Source organism: Peromyscus eremicus, chromosome 8a (assembly GCF_949786415.1).
Source record: "Peromyscus eremicus chromosome 8a, PerEre_H2_v1, whole genome shotgun sequence".
Taxonomy (NCBI): Eukaryota; Metazoa; Chordata; class Mammalia; order Rodentia; family Cricetidae; genus Peromyscus; species Peromyscus eremicus.
The window spans coordinates 15583527-15595859 of NC_081423.1; the positions used below are offsets into that span (position 1 = coordinate 15583527).

Below are 12333 nucleotides of genomic sequence, written 5' to 3' on the forward strand. Positions count from 1 at the left end.
AAGACAAGATAGGAGCCCTCACCAATGACTGGACTTGCCAATATTGGGGATTATTATTTTAAGGTGTGTTAATTTTGTTCATGTTGCATTTGTTTAACTCTGTGAAGCTGTGTTACTGTGCCTGTGTAAAACACCTGATGGTCTAATAAAGAACTGAACAGCCAATAGCAAGGCAGGAGAAAGGATAGGTGGGGCTGGAAGGCAGAGAGAGTATATAGAAGAAGAAAGAAGAATTAGCTAGGGAAGGAGGAGGATATTAGGGCCAGCCACTCAGCTACACAGCAAGCCATGGAGTAAGGGTAAGATTTACAGAAGTAAGAGAACTTGGAAAAGCCCAGAGGTAAAAGGTAGACGGGATAATTTAAGTTAAGGAAAGTTGGCAAGAAACAAACCAAGCTAGGGCCGAACATTTATAATTAAGAATAAGCCTCTGTGTGTGACTTATTTGGGAGCTGGATGGTGGGCTCCCAGAAGAGCAAAAACAAACAATAACATTTTGGTGTACTAACATAGCACTTGAATTTCTATAGTGCCTGAGAAAGGGTTAAAAAAAAAATACGGCTCCTTTAAGAGTTTCTGCCAGACAGTGAGCCCTTGAGCACCTAGTATATTAAGTAGGAACAAAAAAATAAGTAAAAATGCCTGCCACAGGGCAAGCATTGGCATTCTAGAACCCTAGGAAGGTTGAACGCAGTCCTCGGTCATGAACCTCAGACCAGGCCATGAGCTTTAGGCCTGGCTTTCATGACCCGAGAAGAGGACAGAGCCAGCCAAGAGAGCCACTTGGAGGATCCAGGTGTAGGTTAGCAGTTTAAAGGTTTGCCCACACAGTCAAAAAAAAGCCTAAAAGATAGGCAGCAAAAGAGGTCCAGATTGGAAAACAACAACAACAACAACACCTCTAAACAGGTTCCAGTGTGTTTTACAATGTGCGTAGGCTTAAGAAATAAAAGAAAATGGGTATAGGCAGTTATAGAAAGAGTTTTAAAAAATAAAGTCTTTAAAGAAATAGTAAAAGAAATATAAAAGAAAAAAAGCCATGGAAATACACAGGAAGTCTGGATCCTGTATTGTGTTGATTTTGAATTTTTTTTTTTTTTTGGCGAGGGTGGTGTGGAGGTGGGGGGTGGGGTGGGGTGGGGTGGGGGATCAGTCCTTCTTGGCCACTGCCTTTCTCATAGCAGCCAGCACGTTGCTCAGCTCCTCCGCTTCCTCTTGGTGCGGATGTGTGTGCCCACCCTCTTCTTGACTTCTTGATGAACTTGAGCACGCACTTGTCCTTGGACACCTTCAGCAGCTCCATGGTGCGCCGTAGGGCGAGAAGCCACACACCTCCCGGATCATGTCCCACATGAACTTGGTGTGCTTGGTGAGGCGCCTGTGGCGCCGGCTATGTCTCGGCTTGCTGACGTTCTTCATCACCTTGTGGCCCTTGTTGAGGCCCACGGCCATGAGGTAGCACAGGCCATGGCTGCTGCTCTCCCATGGTGGCCGCAACAGGAAGGACAGCACCGCGTGGAACCTTGGGATATCTCGATTTTGAATTTTTTTATTGTTGATAAGCAAACAACAGCTGCTAGGAGACATGGGATTGTGAACTGGACTGCTAAATTGAACCAATCTAGACACTTTAGGAATGCCTTAACTTTAAAAAGAAGTCAAAAATATATTTGTCAAATGGGAGTCAAAAATGCTTTTGAGTTTTGTTTCCACAGGAGACAAGGGGTTGTGGATTCCTTCAGGAATGATATTGATCAGGTGTGATCAAGGGAGATCTCCTGAATCCTGACAGGTGTTATCTATCAGCAAAGGTTAATGCTGGTCTTCCCAGGACTTGACCATTATCTCAACATTTTCTCAGGGACGCTAAAGATGCTTCATCCACAGACAGTGGGAAGCAGTTTGGAGAAAATGACATCCACATTCCCAAGAACTGGGGTGTGGGTGGTCTTTGGTTATTTGGTGGGTTATGAATGTTTGTTATCATTTAGGGGAATATAGAATATTGATATAAATTTAAAGTTATTTTTATTACACTGTGCATATGTTTCTGCTCTTGTTTTAAAGGATTTGTAGATATGTTGGTTATGCTTTCTAGATCATATAGAGATATATTTTAGATAGATGGTCTTCAAACCTTTCAAAGACCTACAGAATATGGAATTTAAAATGTTTTGTTAGCTTAGGGCTTTTTATGGCAATGAGATACATCTGCTCCTGGCAGCACCAATTTACTTCAGAGATGATAGACATTGAAGAAACTCCTTATGGAGTTTGCTTTCAATGTGGCAAGGCTAGCCATTTGGGCAAGAAGCTGCTCTTTTCTGGACTGCTTGACAGTGTTTTGTGTAAACTGGACATGCAGGACCCACAAGAAAGTGACTGATGAACTTTGCCAAAACAAGGCGGGATGGTCCTTCAGGCTTCCTGCTTCACAGAAGAGTCTGCCAGACAATCTGCAGGACACAGAGGAAAGTGACTGACAAATGTTGCCAATATAGGTGGGACAGTCTTTCAGATTTCCTGCTTCATTGAAAAGTCTGCCAGATACTGTGGCCTGTAGGCCGAAGATGGATGCCCCAACATTGCAGAGGAACTTTGGGTGACTGTCCAGGCAGTCAGATGTCTCTGTCATTTCTAGAGTTTTTGGAAGTTGTTTGCAATGCACTTTTTTTACTCAAATAATATTATATCCTTCTGAGGCCTTTGATGGAGTTGAAGACTACTTGCAGTTTTCCTTAGATATGATAGAAAGTAAATTAGGTATAAAATTTTGGATTTACTAAGGTAAGATAGATTATGGAGTATTTTCTTTAAATTTACCAGACACAAATGAATTGGAATTCAGTACATCATGAGTGTAATCTTTACTTGATAATTGTTCTTATTGTATACAGTCTTACTATGTTAAAGTTAAAATCTTTCATTTTTGTTTAGGAAAAAAAGGAAATATTGGGGAAAGTTATTTTAAGGTTGTGTTACTTTTGTTTATGTTGCATTTGTTTAACTCTGTGAAACTGTGTTACTGTGCCTATCTAAAACACCTGATGGTCTAATTAAGAGTTGAATGGCCAATGGCAAGGCAGGAGAAAGGAAAGGCAGAGCTGGCAGGCAGAGAGAAGTAATAGAAAAACAAATCTAAGAGAAGGGAGAAGAAGGAACAAGATGGGAAGGAGGACTTCAGGGACCAGCCATCCAGCTACATAGCCAGACATGGAGTAAGAAGGAAAGACGAGGTATACAGAAATAGAGAAAGGTAAAAGCCCAAAGGCAGAAGCTAGATGGGTAACTTAAAATTAGGGAAAGCTAGTTAGCAATAAGCCAAGCTAAGGCTAGGCATTTATAATTAAGAATAAGCCTCCATGTGTGATTTATTTGTGAGCTGGGTGGCGGGCCCCCGCAAAAGAGTAAAAAACAATCAACCACATACCAATGCCTTGATTTTGTTTTCCTCCACTCTAGAGCTGTGAGACATGGGCATCTGTGGCCTGTATGTACCCAGGTTTCAGTATTTCAGCACAGCAGCTTGAACATAACAAGACCCATTCGCAACTATCTGCTTTAAGAGGCTTGGAGACAGCCAGCACTGGTGGCATGTGTAGGTAATCCCACACCAGGCAGGCAGGGGCAGGAGGGCCACAAGTTCAAGCCTGAGCAACTGATATACTGTCTCGGAGTAAGAAGTTAAAAGGGGGCTCAGGGCCAGCCCTAAGGGTGTGAGAGCAGGAGAGCTGACACTGCTCCCCCCGCCCCCCCCCCCCCCGTATATCCGTACAGCAATCAGGAGAGAGGACCCTACACCTTGCCTGAAATAAACAGTGGAGAGGGTACTGGTGGTGTGAGTGTGGGTGAGCCAGACCTGAGGGCCTGAGAGCAGAACTGGCCCTGCTCCTTGCTGCAGGCTGCATTGGGTGAGCTAGCCCAGGCAGTGCTGGAGAGCTCACCAGGGTGGTAATGAAGGCAGAAAGCTGGTGGGCTGACTAGCCCAGCTACCACCCAGGCCCAGAACCAGGGCTATGAGTTAGCCCACCCCAACATCTACCTCATCTGTGAACTGTTGGAGCATATGAAGGGGATGAACCTACAGATCCAAAACTGCAGGATCTCCAGGTCATAGGACAACAACAGGATATCCAAGAGGAGCCCCAGTGAGGGCCTACTGTTGATGGTGTAGCAGAGGCCAGAGGCCTGGAACCAGACCAATGACTCATGGCCATGAACACTTGCAGGGGAAGATGAAAGGATTGAAGGGTGAACTGTGTGACTCACCAGGCCACACCACAGCCTCCGCTATGAGATTCTTCTGTTTCTCTTTGTTGTTGTTGTTGTTTTTGTCTGTTTTATTTTGTTTGCTTGCTTTGTTTGTTTTTTTGTTTTTCTTTTAAATTTTGTTTTGTTTGGGGGGGAGGTTGCAAGGGCAGAGGGCAGATTGGGGGGCGGGACAGAGATGGGTGGAATTGGGATACATGATATGAAATCTGCAATGAATCAATAAAAGCTTGAAGAAGAATTAAAAAAACTAAATTATTTTTTTTTTAATTTTTATTTTGCAATACAATTAAGTTCTACATACAGGCACAGATTCCCTTGTTCTCCCCCCTCCCGCCCCCCTCATCTTCCCCCCAGCCCGCCCCCCATTCCAATCTCCTCCAGGGCAAAGCCTTCCCCACAGACTGAGATCAACCTGGTGGACTCAGTCCAGGTAGGTCCAGTCCCCTCCTCCCAGGCCGAGCCAAGGGACCCTGCATAGGCCCCAGGTTTCAAACAGCCGACTCATGCAATGAGCACAGGACCCGGTGCCACTGCCTGGATGCCTCCCAAACAGATCAGGCCAATCAACTGTCTCACCCACTCAGAGGGCCTAATCCAGTTGGTAACCCCTCAGCCATTGGTTCATATTTCATGTGTTTCCGTTTGTTTGGCTATTTGTCTCTGTGCTTTATCCGACCTTGGTCTCAACAAACTAAATTATTTTTAATTTAACAAAAAATTTTCAAAGGGATAGCTCAGTGGCAGGGAGCTTCCTCAGTATGAGTGAGAACCTGGGTTTTGTCCCTAGCACAAGAAGAGAGAGATTTGGAGAGCAGTGTGTGCACACATCACATCTCCATGCTGTATATTGTAAATATATGCAGTTCTTATCTGTCAACTGACAGTGGGAGAGCATGAGGGACAGCCAACTCCACTCCAAGTTCCTCCGACCTCTTTGTTCATGTCTGTCATCCAGGTGGACGATTGTGTTTCCTGTCGTCGTTTCCGGCCTCTGTTGCCTCCACTGTTTACTTACACATAACATTCATCCAACTCCAGGGTTGTTTTTCTTTTCAAACTGTAAACTTCATAACCACAAAAGCGCCGCTAAGTGGCCTTGCCTTGATGTTTCTTCTGCTAAGCTCTGCAAAGCACTGTGCGCCACGGCCCTGTGAAGTCTTGCAGGAAGAAACCTGAGTGAACAGTTAGGGGTGCAGTTCTGGAGAGGCAGAGTGGATGTTTGTCAGGCCAGGACCCCTCCTCCCCCCAGAAACCCAAAGTCGAAAGAAGCAAACTGACCAAAGCCACAGAGCAGGTTCTGAGCCTCCATTTGCTCAGCTGAAAAATAGACCAAATGGTCCCAACTCCCTGCCTGGTGTGTGTGTGTGGGGGGGGGGGGGGGGCGTTCACAGAGACTGAGGATGATTCCTGGATTCCTGGCCCTGGCTGGTCACGAGTGGAGGCTCCTTGACCTTGTATGTGTCTGACTTGTCTCCCTCCTGTTCTCAGACACTATGACATGCCAGCTGTGTTCTTTCCATTCCTAGCTGGGAAGAGAGAAGACAGCTGGGTTTCTTGTCCTGGGCTAGGAGGGAGGGAAGCTGGAAGCCTGGAGAACAGAGTTCTCACCCTGTGTGGCCCCCAAACTCATGTGACCTTGTCCACACAGTGGCCTCTGCTGCAGGTTGGGGAGATGCTCTGGACTCTGTGCTGGAGTGAGAGGGTTGGGTGAGGGGCTGCTGAGCACTTACTAGCTGCCTGCGTTTTTGGCCCATAGCTCTCTCTGTGTCCCAGGGCTTTGCCCGATTGAGAAAGAATGGGCTGTAGGCTGGCTTGGCTTCAAGCTGTTACTTTGCCTGTGGAAGAGGGAGAACATGGGCAGTCTGCCTCCCCTGTGCATAGTAGGACTGCACATGCTCCTGGCTGGTGTACTGAAAGCAGAAGCAGTGTGTGTCCATCCAGACGGGGCATTGAACAGCCCAGTCCAGCACTGCCTGCTGGTGCCTGGGAAAACTTTGCTCAGACGGGGTTTTCATCTGGGTCTCTGGGGGAAGCTCACAGGTATTGTGAAAAGATAAAAAGAAGAGAAAAAAAGCTTTTTAAAAATTTAAGCCACCAAAATCGTATGCATGGCATAATCTTGCCTATCCTGATGGAACCACATTCTCCTTTTCAGGTAATGGTTGTGAAGATTCAGTTGAACTAGGGAGATAATAAATGCTCATTGAACAGTAACTGTGATTACTATGAAAGCATGTGTGTTAGCTTTCCATGACTGTAACAAAATACCAGAGATAAACAACTTATAGAGAGGAAAGTTTGTTTTGAGTCACAGTTTCAGGAGACTCAGACTGTGATCAGTTGGTCGTGTTGCTTTTGGATGATGGAGAGAGACACGCTGCTCATCTCCAACAGCCAGGAAGCAAAGAGGAAGATCCCTTTCAAAGGCTGACCTAACTCTTCCCACTAGGTCATACATCAAAAGGTTCTACCACCTCCTGACAGCAAGTTGGTGACCAAGCCTTCGACATGTGGGCCTTTGGGGGACGCTTATGAAAACACAACATTGAGAATTGCAAGAAGTGGGTGGTTTCAAGTCTCAGCTTGATCTTGGCCCTCTGCGTGGCCTTGACCAGGCAATAGCCCCTGTCCCTGTCCCCGGGTGTTCCATGAGGACCCCAGGAGGGCAGAGGTGGTGCTGTGCTGTGGTGTGAGCCCCCGTTATGCTGCCTGGCTTCAGGCATCTGCTCTATGGCCTTGAGGACATCACTTCATCACTGTACCACTGTCCCCCATCTGTCAAACGGCAAGGATAGAGGCCCCTATAGGAAGAGCTATTGGGAAAATCAATTGCTTACAAGCCTGTCTGACTTACCGCGAGCACAGAATTCCAAAGTCATTGCTATTGCCCACGGGGTGACCTGAAACAGTGTGTGGGAGCCGGATGTGAGCCCCAGCCTTGCACTTCACCAGCCGTGTGGCCATGGGACTGTCAGTACTTCCTCAAGTCTCCCTTTGCTCCTCTACTAAACAGGTACGATAATGCCTGTGCATAGGCACCACACGAGGGTTAAGGAGGCTGGTGTGAGGCACTGACAGCGTCTACGGAGCCAGCCATAGGGCCTCGGCCTTTGGCAAGTGCACAGTCTGTGTCAGCCATGATGACTGTGATAGCAATAACAGCTCACACAGCCTAGGAGGTTGTTTTCATCCATTTACCACTGCTGCACCAAAATCCCCGACTCTGGGACTTGGCTCTGGGGAGGGCCCTTGACTCTCCTGTAACAAGCTGATCTCTCAGGACATAGCTCACTCCTGAGATCCTACCTCAGCCAATGGAACCAGCAACACTTCATTCATGATGGCCGCCCCCCCCAATAACCTAACCACCTCCCAGCAGACCCCACCTCTCAAAATCGCTCCGCCTCGGCATCCCTCTCTGGGGACCAAGCCTCCAGCGCCTGCACCTTTGACATGCTCAAACATAACCAGCTCATGGCAGTGTTCTAACAGTGTCCATCCTCCACCACGTCACATCCTGCGCTCTCCTCCCCCGCGGCTGTCACCACACCTACCCTCAGCCCCAGGACTAGTGTGAGTTAAGTGAAGGGGGTCATCAAGACGCCACAGGCAAGGCTCTGTCCTCTGATCTGGTGTGACTGGTGGCTGTTGAATCCTCCTGTCACCTCCTACAATGGCAAAGGCTAGCCTGCTGGTCCCCACAGGCCCCCTGCACACACTTGTGCTTTGTGTGGGACGTGAGCAGCAGCTGGGCTCCGTGGGCCAGGTGGCTGCGGGTACTTCTCCCCTGGGCATTGCAGCCACTCTGGTTACCCTCTTGAATCGCCCCTCCCCAGCTGCATATTGGGTGGGTATTTGAGGCTGCTGGCTTCTCTCAGCCTTGGCTGCAGCTTGCTGCTCCAGACCTCTGGGGTGCCGCTGGAGTTGGATCCAGCCAGAACAAGCATGCAGAGAGACTGTCCCCAGAGAACCTGTTCCCAAAGGCCGAGATGGGGTTGTGAGACTCTGTCCTTGAGGAGGGAGCTGAAGTCTGGGAGCTGTCTGCAGCAGCCAGGTAGGAAGACCCAGTGGGCAGGTGAGCTGTCTTCCACACCAGGGGCTTCTGCCAGGACCTGGGAGAAGGGCTGCTTGCTTCCACCTCTCTACCCAGCCGTGCTGAGACTTGAACCCAGTGCAGGGTGGAGGCCTAAGAAGGAAAACAAGCAGTGCTAAGGTGTGGGGGTGGGGTATTGGCAATCCTGTTTTTTAAAAGCAGTGCCCATCAAAGGGGACATGTGTTCTGTAACACAAATGTATTAAGTTTGTATTGGGGTGGACACAGGTGACATCCGTCAGGCTGGGAGCTTCCAATGCAGGCTAGAACCTGCCAAAGGAGCTCCCTATGGCTGGCTCTAACTCGGAGAGACCCACTGTCTCACCACGTCCTCACAGTCTTTTCTCTGTGCTAGCGGGGGAGTGGACTCCGGTGGCTCTCTGTGTATGGATGGAGACCTCACTCTGATGGCCTCTCTGAGCTCTAGGTTCTTCCAAGTGTCTCCAGACAGCCACGTTGGGGCAGGTGAAAGACGAACACTCCGTCACAAACAGACACTAGAGTTCCACACCAACATCAGGGTTCACTTGCATATAGGAGCGAGTGTTCCTCCCTGGGTGTAAGTGTGCACAAGCACACTTGTCGGTAAGCAGTAAGCACACGCTCATGGGCTACCTGGAGCCCACTCTCTGGTTCTCATGTCCCAGCAGGGTGGTTAAGGGTGCAAGCTCCAGAGTCTTCAGAGAACCCGGGCTCCTTTACGGAGTTCGCCTCATCTGAGCTGTGTCCTTAGGTTTGTGGGGGGGGGGGGGATTGCACCTGTGCATATATGGGGGCCAGAGCAAGATGCCGGGGTCCTGCTCCATTATATTCCTTTGAGATAGGGTCTCTCTCTCTGAGCATGTCGCTAGACTGGAGGCCAGTGAGCCCCAGCAATTCTCCTGTCTCCACCCTGTAGGGCTGAGTCATAGGCAGGGGCACAGCTGCATCTGGCTCTTTACCTGTGTCCTGAGGTCCAAATGCTCTTCCCATGGAACCATCCCTCTAGCCCCGACTTCATCTCTCTCTATGTCAGCTTCCTTATGTGTTTAGTAGAGCAACAATACATGCCACAGAAAGCGGCCGATGTAGCGGGGGGAAATACAGGCTAGGGTCTGGAAGGCCTGGATTTGGGAAATAAGAGGGTTGTCATCTCTGCTTGAGAACAAGGATATACTGCTGGTCAAGACAGAAAGAATCTATGCTGTGAGGGCAGACGTTGGAATGGCTTAGCCACAGGAGGTCCAGCTATGAAGTAAGGATGACCAGGGAGGTACCTGCCCCCAGCACTCTGCTTAGTTGAAAGTGTCAACACATGCCAACAGGCGGACCCTCAGCAGCCACCATGCCTCACTGCCCAGTGGAGAAGCTGGGTGCATGTCATCACAGTGACAGAGGCTCCACCCAGCCTGGAGCCATGGGAGGGCAGAGCATTGGCTTACCCTAGCCCCAGCATGGGGTGTGTTTTCACAGTGGGCTTAGGACAGCTGCAGCTGAGGTAGCAGGGGGTTAAGGGACCCACACAGTCTGCAACAGTGAGGTTCAGTCATTACAGAGTGAGCTGGGGGTTGGCTGGGTGGCTCATGGTCTCTCCAGTGTCCACTGCCCCTGCTGTGCCCGGCACTCATCCTCAGCACTAGGGCTAGACCAGTGAGTGAGATTCCTGCTCTTGGCAACTGAGTCCTGGCAGGCAAGCAGATGGCAAAGGAGTGCCTGAGCAAGTATAGTGCAGGTGGGTGAGGGCTGAAACAGCTCGGAAGCAGAGTAAGGAGAGAGGGAGTAGGGTGGTGAACGGGCCCGGTGGGGGATGGGGGGTGGGGATCTTACAGAGTTTTCTATGGTGATGTCACCTGAGCATGGGCTGGAGAGATGCCAGGGGCTGAGCTAAACTGAGTGTTCTGGATAGAGGCAACAGCAAACACCCTGAGGCGGGAACAGGACCTGCAGAGGCCCAGGAGGCACAGCAAGGAGGCAGGCGGGACCCAGAGGGGAGAGGTGTGGCGCTCGGATTGAAGGAGCCTTGGGGGCTCACATAAGGATATGAACTTTCCTCTAGATGGGCAGCATTAGAGCAGGGCCAGCAGAAGAAAGACATGTTCCAACTGACCTTTCAAATGGACCCTGAGTAGAATAAAAACAGACACACACACACACACACACACACACACACACACACACATACACACACACACACACACATATACATGCATGCACGCACGCACACACACGCCTCTGATCACACACTGTGAAAATGGAGCCTTGTTATAGGAAAAAGGAGTTCACAGAGAGGAATGGAGAGGGAGAGAGTCTTCTGGATACCCAGATGTGTCCACAGCTGGAATCACAGGTTTCATTCCAGGAACAACACGGGGAAGTGACATCAGAATCGAGAAGTTCAATGCAGGGCTTCCTGAAGCCAGAGAAGGTGAGAGCTGGGACCTCTCCTCAGTTCTGGAAAGACCCAGCCCTTGGTCCACCTTCATGTTAGCTCATAAAAGCTGAATTGGTGTGCCTGGCCTCCAGGCCTGTAAGAGAATTAATATGTATTGTTTTAAGCAACGGATGGGGGAAATTTGTTACTGCAGCAGTAGTATACCTATACTGACCCTTCCAGCTCTGCAGAGCACAGTCCACAGGGGGTCTCATTTAATCCATCCCCAGACAACAGGACCTGGGCCTGTGATGGCAGCAGTGAGAAGCAGCTGGAGTCTGGATACAGTTCGAAGACAGGGCAGAAGGGCAGGAGATGCTAAGGATGCTCCCAAGACTGTCAGAGTAGCTGGAGCTAGGGGTGGGGGTGGAGAGGGCAGGAGTGAGTTGGAGAGGGGACAAAGCCAAGTCTGAATTTCGTCTGTTGTCAAGTGGAAGCTGATTGTAAACGACCCTCTAGGTGGTCCCCCAAGGTAGAATGGGATGGCTCATGTGGGGTTGGAGCTGCTGCTAGTTAAGTATGGGGTCATCAACTCAAATCTTTCTAGCGCATCGGAGACCTCCCTACTGCAGGCCCCGTGTGCTTGATATCTAGTGTCTCCAAGCCTTAGAGGCCTGATTATTTCTACAGATGGTAGCAAAGAGGAAGTGAGACATGGACACCATGAGCATGGAGCTGAACAGGATTTGAACCCAGGGCTGTAGGGCACTGGGAACTTTCAAGGGCTAATCTAGACACTGGCCTGTTAGATATCTTTCCACCCCAGCATCCTTGGAAGGGGTGGCCTCTTCCTGGCTATTCTTCCAAAGAGAGCCTGGTCTGCATTGGTCAGGAGCCAACAGGTGGTAGACAGAAGTCAGTGTCCATGAATTTACTCAAGGTTAGATCCTCTGCCTTAGGTATCATCACAGCCTGCTCACTAAATAGTACATCAGCAGTGACTCTCAAAAGCTGGGCCCAGGTCAGCTCCATCTCTCTTTCCTCCCATCCCTTCATTCACCGTCCTCACCCACGGGAGATGAAAGCATGGTGGGGGCAGGTATCCAAACTCTTGTCTCTTGTGCTCGGGTCCTTCCTTCCCTTTCCACGCCTTGCCAACAGGCCCTCTGACACCCTCCCATCTGAGCAGCCAGCCAGCAGAGCGTGGATGTGACTGCCACAAGGGCACGGAGGCCAGGATGCAATGAGAACTCTATCCATCTGATCTTGTCTGGGACAGATATCCAAGCTGCCGCCTGTGTCCTCCTAAGAGCGGCGTGCTGCCCAGCAAACTAAAGGGCCTTTTGTTTCCTTCGTGGCCAGGGGGTCCTGCTGCTGCCTGTCTGTTCAGCTAATGGGCTCTGGCTGATGGCAGATCATTAACAAATGTATGTGCTTGTGTTTCACTTGTCACTAGTGCGTTTGAATTCTCATCTTCCATGGCACACCAGGACACAATCAGTTAGCCACTCACTGGACCTACGCAGGGTTAAACCCAATACTGCCAGCCTGAGTGGTCGGGGCAAGTGCCTGGCATGCAGTGAGAGCCTTCCGTGAGTTGGGTGAGGTGGGCAGAGGC

General features: G+C 49.7%; 1 pseudogene; it reads right to left on the reverse strand.

Annotated features, from left to right (window-relative positions):
* Window positions 1-1149: 1149 nt before the first annotated feature.
* On the reverse strand, window positions 1150-1452 carry LOC131915898 (large ribosomal subunit protein eL36-like; annotated as a pseudogene).
* Window positions 1453-12333: the final 10881 nt, after the last annotated feature.